Here is a 14,840-nt window from a genome sequence, read left to right on the forward strand (position 1 = left end):
AGGCTGCAAAGGCTCCAACACGGGCTTTCGCCGTTGCTGCAGGGCTTGTGCAAGGACGTACGAAGTGCCCGGCTTCAAAGGCAAGCCTAGATCATGATACCCAGAGTACATTGGTTCTGGTTTCCGGACGGCTACTTCGATAGTGACCTGTACAACAGCGCTTGTGGATCCTCAACATGGCACTGATCACACAACCAATACAGTACAGGGTATAAAACTGTGTATAATATATAAACTTAGTGTTGAGTATGTCTGCCAAGTATTAAGCGAAGCGACGAGTCCTTAGTAATTCCGTTGTCTCAGTTCTCAGACTCATCGGCTCAGTTGCCATAAGTGGGCAGGGCCCACTGTTTTGCGGAGTAAAACGCCTTCGCGAGAAGTGTCTAAACTCCAATACGTGGTTTTAGGGTAGAAACGCGTTCGCGTCCTTGTGAAATACGTAAATATTTTAATATTCACCACTTTTCTTTATCTCCTCAGATTACTACGACGTTTATAGAAAAGTTTTATATATATAAAAGAATTCCTTTACGATACTCTCTCTAATATACTTTTTTAATTTTTAAATAAGGCCTTATTAAATAAGATCTCGTTAAAAATAGCTATTTTTAATAAGTATATTATTATCTTCTTTTATCATTAAAAGCCTTAAAAAAATTATTTACTCGGTGATACTAGTATTAATCGATAGAGAAATAGAAGCTTACTTACTTACGCTAATTTAAAGTAATAAAGAAAAGAGTTAAGAGTTCTATATTCGATTTTTTATCTATATAACTTTCCGCGACTAACGACGCTTTATCTTTTCACTAAATAAATTTAGTTAGTAACTTAAATACTTAAGTACGAATATTATAGACTATTATAAAACTCTACTTATTTACTTCGAAAGAATATTAGACTAAGATACTTCTATCGTTAATCGAAGATAAGCGGAATATAATACTCTATACGCTAATTAATGCTAATAAGAGTCTAATCGCTTAAATCTATTTAGTTCTCGAATTTAGCTAGATTCTATATATTATTTCTTTAACTTAACATAATAATAAGTAGATAAAAAAAATCGACTTATTTTCTAAACTAAAGAGATTTCTTTTATATAATAAAACTAATACTTCTATTAATCGCTAATAATTATATTATATCTTAATAGCTTAACGTTATATATACTATAAGTAATTTAGAAAATATTTTATAGATTTAGTAAATAATAAATCTATTAAACATTTTCTCTTATTATTTTTATCTTAACTAATATCTTCTAGTATTTATAAGCTCTAAAATAGCTATCTCTTCACTTTTTAAAGACGCTATTCTAAGAAATTTAAATATTATATAGAGACTTCGTCTTATTATTATTAATAAGTTACACTACGTAGTATAGTAAGATAAAACTTTTCGACCGGTATATCGTTCTCTATATATTTTATAAAATCGTTTATCTCTTTATATACTATGGTTTAGTATATTAGCGACGCTTCGTCCGTATATATTAGTAAGATATCTATAATAGAGTGGATTTTAAGAGATATACACTCGAGTTATATATTAAAACCTTAACCGGAATAATATATTCTACGACCTTCGAGTAATATAATTTCTAGAGAACTCGGCTAAAGATTTATTATTTCTCTTTCTCTCTCTTCTGTATAAGACTACTACTATTGAATTTAGTCGATATATTTCTAAAACGATTATCTTTATACGTTTAACTAATCGTATTATAAATATTCGCTTTCGACTTATAAATATACTAGTAGCACAATATAAAGTATTCTTTAATATCGTTAAAATAATAATTAAGACATTCTTTCGTCTACGATTCGAGAACTCTAAGTAACGAGTCTATTAGCGATTTCTCTAAGTCTTATTTAATATTCGAATATTACTTATAATAGACGTAGTGAGAATTAGTATAGACTTTCTAAATATTAAAGTCGTCGTTTAGTTCGATCTTTCTAAAAATCTTAATATCTTAATATAATGACTTAAGCGAGCTAGTAAAGATTAAGATTTATTAGCTTACTTCGTTTAGATTATATCTAAGTATCTACTATTTATCTTAATTAATATTAATTCTACGAATATAGAAAGCACTACGGCACCGTTGACTAATTTAAAGAACTTAACTTCTAATAGAAAAGATATATAAGTGTCACGAAAGAAAAAATAGTTCGCGAAATCGATATAGAGCCTTAGTTAATAGCGATAGATTTCTCTTACTAAACTACGTCCTATTTTAAAGATCGAGTAATACTTTCGTTAAGTACTTTAGAAACTATATACTATAAATAAATATAATTATATACTTTAGTTATAGCGATACTATATATTCTATTACTCTTAGAATTAACTCCGAGTATATATTTATTAGGGATTCCTTAGTAAGTAGATAGAGTCTAACGATAAGCGTGTATATAAGTCATCTCTATAGTATATGGTCGATACTGTATACGACTTAAAGTATAAGAGAGGAAAGAGTGCGCCTTCTATACGGGGAGTGTGCTAGTAATAAGGATACACTCTCTAAGCCGTATCTCTTAGCTAGTGGCCTAATTATTCCCCGATATATTAGGCGTCCGTCCTTTTAATGTTTAGCCGAATCCGTAACACTGCCTCTTCCTTTAAGCTTCTCGTTCCCGAGAAGCTATAAGTAGTAGACTCGTCGTACTCGCCTCGTATACTCTTTAAGCTATGTAGTGCGGAGCGTACTTCTTAGTATTCGTATGTATTCGTCCTTAGCGATACTTAGTTAAATATCTATATTTATAGTCTTATATACGTAGTCTTATATATATAGTCTCGTATATCTTAGTCTTATTTTTCTTTATATATATTATAAATAATAATAATAGTAAATATTGTAATGAGAGAAGTTTAAAGTGGGGAATAGCTTTATAATTAGCTGGGGCGTCGACGCTAGACTAAGGTTCTTCTTATATAGTCCTCGGGGACTATCATTCACAGAATAATGAATTAAGTTATGAACGGAAGAACTTCCTTTAGTTGAGTGTGCGTGCTATGAAGAGACTATCCCACCGCCGTACGAGTTAACGCTCATGGCTAGTAGCCTCGCCCCAGTTTAGTGATGCCACTAATAAGATCTTCGAAGAATACTTACGGATGAGTGTCTCTCTATGAGCGGTGAGAGAAGATTACGATGAACGACTAAAATAAACTACTTACTAAACTAATAGAACTAAAGAATTGTTTACCTACCTACTTAACTAAATCTAAAGAAACTAGCTATATATATAGAATCGCTGCGCAGAGTATACTATTTAAATTACTAACTAAGTAAGTCTATCCCGCTATACGGAGCGATTTACGCTGGCTATTTATGAAGACCGCTGCTCGGGGTGCCTTTTAAAATTACTAACTATATATATTTACTATCACTATATAAGATGAAAATTAACGACTTAACGACTATTTAGACTATTTAGAAGAACTAAGAGAGAAGTATCTTCTAGAAACGTAGAAATATATTTAACTCTAAAAACTCCGAACTTAAGAAGCTTAGAAGAAGTCGAAGAACGCGGATCTACTTAAGAAATAGTAAAAATAAGCGGTTAGACTAGACTTACTAAAATAAACGAAGTTAGAGCGCTACTAACCGAAAAGTAAATTTAAAATTTTAATAGAAATTACTAATAAAGATAAGAAAGAAGCTTAACGAGAAAATCGATGAAGAGATAAAGAGAGAAAAAAGAGAAATAATTAAAAATATTAATAAAAATAATAAAAATAATAAAATATTTAGATCTTTTAATTTCGCTATTAAGATTTATACTATTTCGATTATAAGAGAAGAAGTAAAAATAGTTTAATATTAGAAAAATATCGTCTACGGAAGAATCGAATAGTAAAGAAAAGCTAAAGCCTTCTATAATATTGAGTATTAGCTTATAAGATCTATCGACGCTAAATTTAACGATGTAATCGTTATACGTCTCTTCTACTATAATATTAATAAGAGAAATACTTTAGAGCTTAAACGAAAGTAATAATCTTTTATACTTTAATAGAAAGAACGCTATCTCTTTCTTCGAGAAGTTTAAAGAGCTATATAAATATAACTAGATTATATTAAGCGGAGAATATATTCGTAGATTTATTCGCTTTATATCTAAAGTAGAGAAAGAACGTTAAAAAGAGCTCGCTAAGTATAACGTAATGAATTAGAAAAAATTTAAAGAGAAGATCTTAAATAAATATAAAGATCGAAATAAAGTATAGCGAATAATAAGTATTTAATATCTTTAGACACTCGCGAAGTATCGACGAAAGAAATCTTAAAGTCTAGAGCTATATCTTCGTTAATTTCGTAAGACTATAACTTACTTAATTAAAATCGAAGCCGAGACTAACTATACTTACTATTATCTTCTTTTATCTAGATTACTAAAGACTTATATAAATAAGATTCAAAAGAAATAGAATTTAATAAATTAAAAGCCGAAGAATTCGAACTTTTAGAAATACTAAAATTAAATAAAAGAGCTATAGAATATTAATAATGAAAATAAGAAGTTTACGTAAGGAGTACTCGACGAAAAGTTCTAAGAACTAGCGTACGAAAGAAAGACTTAACTCTTAGCCGTTCGAAAGAAAGAATTATAAGAATAATATCGTCGTAACGACCGTACGAATAGTAAAACGAAGTTCGATAAAAATACTTTATCGTTAATAAATCGATCTCTTACTCTTAAGAGTAATAATTAATCGGTGAAAAAATTAATTCGTTTAATGAGAGTATTAATACTATCGATTTAGATACGAGACGCTATTACTTTAGACTTTCTAACTTAACTAATTAAGATATTAAAGAGCGTTTCTTAGAAAGCGATTTAACTCTTGCGCGACTAATAATTCTAGAATCGTTCGGTTCGGTTCGAAGAGAAGTCGTAGTACTACGATAAGTAACTTAGTTAATGAGATTCGAACTTAAGTAATTCTAAAGAAAATTACTTTCTCTATAATTAGTCGGAATATATACTATAAGATAATTCTTAGTGAGTATACTAAAAAGCTATAGAAGCGTTATATCTTAATTTAGAATATAGAATCGCTCTTAGAAAGTTTCGAGATTAAGATCGCTCTTTATTTACTCTATTAATTTCTATAAGAGAGATAAAGATAAAAAGATTAAAATAAGTTACGTAAGAGATCGATAAGAATTCGGAAATTACGTTCGAATAATTTTATAGTATACGAGACTTTAATTCTATATTACTAATAGCGAGATTAAGTATTATTTATATAGTTAAATCGAGATTTAATTACGCTACTCTAAACGACTCCGAAGATAATTTCCGTATCTCGAATATTATAGATTTAAAAGGAATTCGTATAGATTAATTCTAGAGTAAAGCTTACGTAGATACTTTAGAAAAGCGCTTAGCTTCTTAATAAGGCGGATATACGTAAGTAAAATACTCTCGGATTAAGACTTACGAATCTTCTATAGAAGGACCGAGACGATATATAACGCGACGAGCGAGATCTAATAAAGAAATTATATATAACGGGATCGTAGATAATTCGTTGAATTCGATTAACTTAACTAATTAGAGATCGAGAATTTCTCTATATAATATATAGAATAAGTGATTATATAACTTAATCTTCTAAGATATCGTAATGCATCAGCAAAATTTCCCGCGCGACCCTGAGAGCCCTGGGCCGCCCTGGGCTATCAAGGTAAGTCTGCGTCTTATGCAACCCATGAGACCGCTGGGCTACTCCAGCGCGCCGCGTACCAACCCATGGGCTCCCAGGGTTATTGCTGATTAGCTCAGCTATCTCTGGCGTCTCCCTATTCTTTCCATTCCACACCTTTCACTAATTATGACGTTTATTCTATAGCTTCTATATACTCTAGGTATCTATATTCTATTAAGACTATAGGCTCTAAACTCCATTAAATATATCTATGTCGATGAAGCGCCGCCATTACTCTATATATATAAAGACTATATAGTTTTAATAGAACTTCGATAAATATAATATCGTAAAGGCCCGTAGATATCTAAGTATCTAGCGTATCCTAAGTATATTCTAAAGTAGTCATAATATACATTACTTATCGATTATTATTTTCTTCTACGTCTCTTACTAATATAATATATAATGAATAGAAAATAATCTAAACTTCGTTTAGTAACCTTATTTATTTAGATATTATTATTCTATACTTACTACTATTAATTTCTATTAATTTTAATCGCTTCTCGCCGCTCGCGTAGTACTTATATTTACGCCGACTACTTATTTTCTTTTTACTATTCTCGACTATAGAGTATAGTTCGGTCTAATTAGCGTATTCTATTTAGAACCCGTCGAAGCTCTTCGTCGTTAGAGACTACGCTTTTCTTCTCGTTATCGTTTTTCTCTATATATATCTATATTAATAGAGGTTTCGTGGTAAGTAGCTTTACTAATTAAAATATTAAAGTATTATAAACTTAGTTCATTAGAGTTATAAAGCTTATATTCGAGTCGAACTTAACTTATTAAATAATTTCTACGACGTATTAATGAAAAGTATATTCTTAGATATTTTTTCCGAGTACTTAGTTAATCGATTACTACTATATTTTAGTATCTATTACTCTTCTCTTTTAGTATCTAACTTATCTCGCTAATAATGAGATTAGTTACGAGTTAGTTCTCTTAATTATATTTCTCGTTTATACGAGTAAATAATATTTTCTTCGTTAACTTCTACTAAAGATACGGTGATAGAAATATTCTATATAATTCGAGTATACGTAAGTCGTTCTTATATAAATTCTAAAAGACTTCTTATAATTACTCTCTATTATACTAGCGGCGAAAAGCTTAATACGCTATATTAAAATCTAATATATTATCTATTATTTTAGCTAGCTTTACTAATTCTATAGAGATCTAAAAAGTATTAGTAGTCTTCTCTTTCTAATAAAGGAAAATCTCCCTTTAAAGTCTACGTTATAGTCTTTTCTTACTCGTAGATTTATTAAATATTCTTATAAGTACTAATATAAATATATTACTAAATAATAAATTATCTCGGGTCGTAGAGAATTAAAGTACTTTTTAGTCTCGCTATATCTTACTAAACTCGAATCTATCTTAATTTAGAAGACTTTATTAATTAGTCGAATAATACTCTTCGACGTCTATCGGTTCGTTATATTCGTCTATTCCCGAGTTAATATATATATAGTACTAGATACTAATATCTATCTCTTCTTCTCCGGTAGAGCCTAGTCTATATATAAAGCGATTATAGTTTAGTAGAAACTATATCTTTTTCTTCGTCGTACCCGTTAAATTATCGACGACGAAAAGTTATTGTATCTCTTCGCGTATACGCTATATAACTTTAGAGCGATAGTCACTAACGTAATTCCGTATTTAGTGGTAATAGTTAACGAACGCGTAGATATTCTTAATTACTAATTAAGATATTTTTCTAGTCTCTACTAGGTACGAGCTTAATAGTACTCTAAGAGATAAAGCGATCTAAAATATTCTTCTATTTTTATAAATATTATTCTAGACTTATTAAACTAAAGACTCTTCGAACTCTATATTCGCGTTTATCTATATATTATATTTACGCCCATTTCTCTTATTTATTATATCGTCCTCGGATAAGACTCGCGTAATCATTAAATTCTTATACGCTTTAATTATTTTAATATAATCTTTAGAAGACGAGAACTTTTCTCGTCGTTTTATATCTCCGAATATATTAAAATAGTTTTGTCTCTCAACGTTAAATATAAGATCGCGGTCTTATAATTCTCTTCGCCTCTTCTTTCTACGATTATATCCTTAACTCGAATGATCGATAAAGAATATATCTACTAAGAAAGATATTAAGTACTTATCGTCGCGAACTAAGCTAAAGCGATATAGAATCTATTTTATACTAAAAGATCTAAATATAATACTATCGTCTAACGAACTCTATATCTCGAAAAGTCTTCGAGAGAAACTACTCGGAAAATACGCGTCGAATAATATATTATACTTACTACGAATTATTATAGATTATAACTAAATATACGTTAAATATCTTAAAGTCTTTATTCGCGAATAATTATCTTATTAGATCTAATACGATAGAGCTAATTATATTAAGATCTAACTATAATATTCTTATAAGAAGATATATTTATCACTCTTACTATAACTCTTTCTTAATTCGGCGATAGTATTATCTATACTTCTTTCTCTTCATTAATAACTTAGAAATACTTATTCTTTTTCTTAGAACTAAAATTACTATCTTCTTTAACCGATAATGAATCTCTCTAGGATAGTTTAATACGTCTTCCGGTTCGATCTCGAGAGCGTATAGAAGTAAGGAGATTATTAAAGAATCGACTACTCGATCGGTTATTTTTAACTTAACGTTTCTTTTCACTTATATTAATATAGAGTTCTTTATATACTACCTTAAATTACGACTATAATAGAAAGAAGTACGCACCCAGTGAATATTAGAATTTAATTTATATTTCTACGTAACTTTTATAAAAGAGCTACGCTAAGAACTACGTATTTAATTCTAATACTAACTTAATAATATAGAATTTAGTGTACGTACCTATTTATCTTCTTCTTATCGCTATAGTAGTTTCTTTTTCTTCTAGATTAGTAGCTATATATCTTAAGTTAATATTATATACTATATTACGATTCTCTTTATCGCGTCTTATCTTCGTTTTATTTTATACTATAATAGAGAAGATAGTAGTCGTTATTAGTAATCTAGAATATTCGGTTAGAGCTAGGAATCGAATAAGTACTCGTACTTCTCTAAAAGCCTCGTAGTAAGAGATATTTTAGTCTAAGAAGGTAAGAATAAAGAGAAGAGTAAGAGAATTAAAATAAAAGTTATAACGCGTCTATTAATATATTCGTATCTAATCTTATTATAATTAGTCTAGCCGCGCTAAATCTAACCCGATCTAACCGTTTCTATTATATTATAATTTATACTCTTTTATCTTATCTTCTTAGTATAGTCTCTATAATATAGTTTATCTCTCTTTAGATTACTTTATACGCTATAGCTAAAATCTAAAATATTACTAATCTTAGCTATATATATTTTATAACGTAGTCTTCTACACTCTCTCGTTCGATACTAAGATCTTCCCCGTATTAGTAGAATTATAGCTAAGTATATCGCGGCTAAGAATAAATATAAAATTCGCGTTTAGAATATTTATAAATTATACGAACTATAGATTCTCTAAAGGACTTATATAGTTATAGCTTTGAGTTAAAGAGAATTCCTTAAGACGATATATTCTCGCTCTCTCTTTCTCTTATCGTCTTATAGCGATAATTTATACATCGAAATAGTCGATATTCTACTATATCGCTATCGTTAACGTTATAGATTTAGCTCGTTCTTTAGATAATTTTCATTTAGCTAGTTATACTAGTATTAATTCACCGGACGATTCGTTTAAGTTTAAACTAAAACTATTCGCCGTAGTTCTATTTATTAACTCTATTAAGCTTCGTTTAGTTACGGAATATACGCGTATAACTACGTCGTATATTTATCTTCTCTTATCTCGCTGTAGTTATCTTCGATAATTACGACTTAGCTATAGCGCTAAATAGCGTAGATCGCTCTATACCGTCTCTAAATTTATCTTTCTAAGAGTATTTCGATACTACCGTTTACGTAGTATTCTATCGATGATCTTATTTACGGCGCATTAAGTAGCTACCCCTTAAATACGTTCACCTAGTATACTAAACTCTTATAATACTTCTTGAAATATATTATATATTATCTTATATTTCTTATTCGAAGTACCTTAACGCGATTTAATATCTATAATACTTTTCACTCGTTCTTTAGATTTCGAATTTATCTACGAAGATTAAGAGTATACGATGAACGAAGTAGTCGAATAGTCTAGTTTCGGTGCCGTTATTCTTACTAAATAGAAGAAGGAAGAAGAAGAAAATTAAAGAATTTTCTTTTCGATTATAGATATTAAAGAGATTATAGTATACTACGAAAGAACGCTTAGTAATTTTAAATATAGTAATTAAACTAAAGATTTATTTATACGCGAAAGCTCTATAGAAAAATAAAATTATCATTACTTAGAGAGAATAGACTTTCTCTTTTAGCTTATTCTACTTATTTCTAACTATATTTATTTATATCTATAACTTTAACTCGAATATCGTTAAGACTACGTCACTTCTTTCTACTTAGTATTAGTTAATATATTCGATTTTATCTCTTATTAAAGAAGTACGCGAAAATAGTACTCTATACTAAGTTAATAAGTTTTTAGTATCGATTTCTTTACTACTCTATATCTTTTATCTATTTAGACTTCTAACTCTAATTAATTATCTATATCTCGTTATTTATACTAAAGAAAGAGATAATATTATTTAGTATATCTAAGAGGCTCGATATAACGTTACCTCGAAGAATACGAATTAAGTTAATATCGGTAAGTAAGAAGAAGTCTATAACGATAAAATATTCGCTACTCTAAGAAGAATTAACCTTAATCTCGGTACCGACTTAAAGAATTTTAGACTAAATTCTTCTTAAACTTACGGTCTCACTTTAAATAAATACTTTCTTATTATCTAAGACGTATAATACGAAGTGAGCACGACTTATTTTAACGTTAACGCGAGCGTATTTAGCTAGGAAACCGAGAGTATCGGTTACGAGGAAGTTAATAATGATAACGTTAAACTTTATTTCTTAATATTCATCGATGATTATAACGACTAGAGTAAAATACTTATTATCCGTATATATAAGTTTAGTTTTTATATATAGATAGAGACGATATTATACGTTATATTTTATAATAATAGCGACTTATATACTAAGTATTATATTTATTATCTTTTTAACTAATTTAATACTTATAACAACGAAGACTTTATTAACGCGCGAGCCGCCCGAGATAATATAAGTTTTATAAACGTTTTTAAACTACTTCTTCTAGGACTAAGCTATATTTTCCGAGTTCGATGATCTCTATAGAGAAAGAAAGCGAATATTAAGATAAATAAGAGTACGCTCCCGGCCGTATTAAATCTTATTCTATTAACGAAGACTCGCTTACTAAGGTCGCTTCTTAAACTTTATACATCGATTATCGACTAGCTTCTTACGATACCCGAATCGACTAATTATACGAGAGATATTAGACGCTATATAATACTATTTAGTGAGAAAGATAAAGAGAATACTAGCGTTAATTAAACGAACTATCTAAGAGTATATATATTACTTCTTAAAGAAAGTAGGAGTCGCCTTATCTCTAATAAATATCGAGAGCTACTAGATATCGCCGTAGTAAGTTTTTAACGTAGCCTAAGAATAGAAAGCGAGAAGAGTCGTAGTTACTTACTTCGGTATTTATACTACTTCGTCGATTATTATAGCTACGATCTAGATAATATATATACTTTAGACCTTAGTCTTAAACGTAAGTACTAAAGTAGTATAGATAACGACGACACTCTTTAAAATAATTCGTCGATCTTCGCGAAGTAAGAAGATAAACTATAGCGATTATTTTAGATTAAATTACGTACCTATAGAAAACTAATCGTATATCTCCTTAAGTAACGTAATCTTTTCTATATCTTATTTTATAAAGTCTATTAAGTTACTCTTTTCTTCTCTAGAATATATACCGATAAGTTATATAAGGCGGAAGTCGATGAAGAGACGAAAGCCTTATACGGTGACGCGAGAATCGTAGATTAACGAAATAAACTATTTATACTAAGCTTTATAGATCTTATATATAATAGACGATATATTCATTAGTTTAATTATATTATTCGCTTCGTCGTCGAGAGTAGACACCGAGTTAAGACGAGTAAATTTCGATTTACCGCGTCTTAAAAGGTCCGCTTATCGCGCGATGTTCATCTCGGTCTCGACGGAATAAATACGTACCGCGTATTATTCATTCTAACTTTATATATTACGAATCTTCTTATCGAAGGCGACGACATTAGAGTTCATATAGTTATTAAAAGTAGCGGTATATAAGACCTAATTATCTCTTCTATTCGCGATAATAAATAACTATACGAGATATTAAATAATATAAGACTTATCTATATCTAGGGATCTTTATATAATAACGAAGCTAGTTAGTGCGTTACGAGCGAGTTAAATAGTTTACTTCTATTCCTTATTAAGATCGGTTATATAGTCGTTAATACTAATTACTACGTAAATAAGAAACGAGTAAACATCGTAGAAATCAACGTAAATAATATTATTATTAATAATAAGATAATATATTTCTTCGAATCTCGAATCGCGTAGCGATATTATATAAGAGAGATAAAATAGAGTAAGGCCGACGATCCGATAGCGATAAGACTTATTACTTAATACGAGGCTTAACTTAATAAAGATAGATCGAACTTTCTAAATTTCCTTGATCGAGATAAACTATATTTCGGTCGGAAGTAATAAGACTTAGTTAGAATCGATCTTAAATAGATCTAAATAAAACTCTCGAGCCTTCGTATCTTAACTTATACTAAGCTAAACGATCGTAAACTTTAATGAAATACTAAATAATAAAGCGATAACGACGGTACGAAGACTAGTTATAGAGTCTTCTATCTTATAATATATAACGTTAATAATCTAACTCTCTTAAAGACGCGTCGCACCGTTAGATATCTCGAAAAGACTAAGATATATACGGTCACCGCCTTTAGAGACGCGTATTAGAAAGATAAGAGTCGTGGTATACTCGTATATCTCTAACTTCATTTTATTTTTCTCGTACTCTTCTAAGTCGTCGATATATATAAAGATTAAGTACTCGGCTAAATTATAGAAAATAGTTCGTTCCTTTATTTAAAAATACGTAGAACGATTTCCCGGAGGAATAAATTCGTTGTACTAAATGAGAAAGCGACGTTTATTAAGATAGATTTAACGACTTAAATAGATTTAAGATTCTTCGTACTCTATAGCTTCTTATAAAGTTATAAGATTTTAAGCGATAATATCTTTACTTCCGAACGTATAGATATAGACTTTAAGCTTAAGATTCGTATTCTAGGCGAGTTCGAGATAATTCTTAAGTATAATAAGAGATTAATGTAGATTTAAAACTAAGATATTTTTAATAGTTATTATATTAAGATTAAGTAGTAAAAGTATCTCGTAATAATTAGGCTTATTAAATATTTCTTCTAAATATTAAAACTCCTTTCTAAGAAACTTTAAGATTCTCGGGGTAGAGAATACGATATATAGAAAGCGTAGATCGATATATATTACGATATTATCTTTATAATCTATATATTTATTCTAGTGAGAAATATAGACGTAAATATAACTTCGATGACGATTAATCGTAAATTTAGTTAAATAGCTCTTATCGTAGTAGAGCTTCTTATTATTCTATATATAGAGCGTACTAATATAGATAACTTCGGAATAAGCGAATATAATAGTATTAATATCTATATTCTTTATTATAAATAATGAATCGATAGTAGAGAAGTCGTATATTAATTAAATTAACTCATCGAATAAAGAGACTATCTTAGTAGTATTAGGCTCTTCTTAACGATTATTTAACTAAACTCGAGATGAAAGTAACTTAGCCTTTAACGGAGGGGCGGCTAAAGTCTTAACGATAAATGAAATTAAGTTATCTAAGTCTTTATTCACTTATATCTTAGCTAAAGAAGAAGAAGAAGTCTCGACTATAGGCGTAGTAGAGTTAGTTTCGTTTACTTATATCTTAGCTATAGAAGAAGTAAGAGTCTCGATTAGAGAGATAATTAGTAAACTAGTTAAATATTCATTTATTTATTTCTAGATTTAAGAAAGCTAACTATTAGCTTACGCACCGCTCGTAATTACAGAATTATCGGTGTCGTTCGTTATATTAATAATAAGATAGTGTTTAGTATAACTTAAGAGATATAGAGAGTATATACTTAGAGAAGATTATATAAGTAGAGAGAAGAATAAAAATAAAGAATTTAAATCTTAAATTCTAAAGATTAAGATTTAAAAGTGCGTAAATAAGGTCTTTTTTTCGCTAAGTATATACGAAGTAAAGATAAAGAAGATAATAGTGAAAGAATATTAATATAAATTATATTTACGTATAGATTAAACTAGTAAAAGAAATAGTCTTAATAAATATTAGTGAGTTTAAAGATAAAAGTGAGTAGAAAGTAGAGCGTAGAGCGTAATAGCTCACTCTAATGAGTCTTCTAAGCGATACATTAGTAAAGAAGAATAATTAATTATATTTTAAGTTCTCCTTAGCTATCGAAGACGAAGAAGAATATATTTTGAAAAGAATATATAATGAATAAAAAGATAATTATAAGATATTTAATTTAGTGTCGAATATCGCCTTATTTACCGTCGTAACGTCGAGCACTAAGAATATAGTAATATACTAATATCTCCTAGGTTAAGATTCATCTATAAAGCGAGATTTATAAAGTCATCACTCTACGTAAGAAAGCTACTATTGACTTAACTAATAACGCCTCTATTAACGATACTTCTACTACTATAGAGATCACTCGGGTAAAGAAGAAAGACGAAGATTATTTCGTAAAAGAAGATATCGCCTTCACTATATCTTTCACTAAATATATTTTTCTTCTTTCTTTCTCTAAGTCTATTTTTTTTTCTTTACTATTAAGTATACTAACTCTATTCTTATTAAATTTACTAACTCTATTAATAGTGCTATTACTATTAACGGAAGTATCTATAATACCGCGGTGAACGTCGCTACGGAAGCTATTATAGCTAAAGTCACCGA

The sequence above is a fragment of the Cladophialophora psammophila genome (genome assembly GCF_000585535.1).
Source record: "Cladophialophora psammophila CBS 110553 chromosome Unknown aczJe-supercont1.9, whole genome shotgun sequence".
Taxonomy (NCBI): domain Eukaryota; kingdom Fungi; phylum Ascomycota; class Eurotiomycetes; order Chaetothyriales; family Herpotrichiellaceae; genus Cladophialophora; species Cladophialophora psammophila.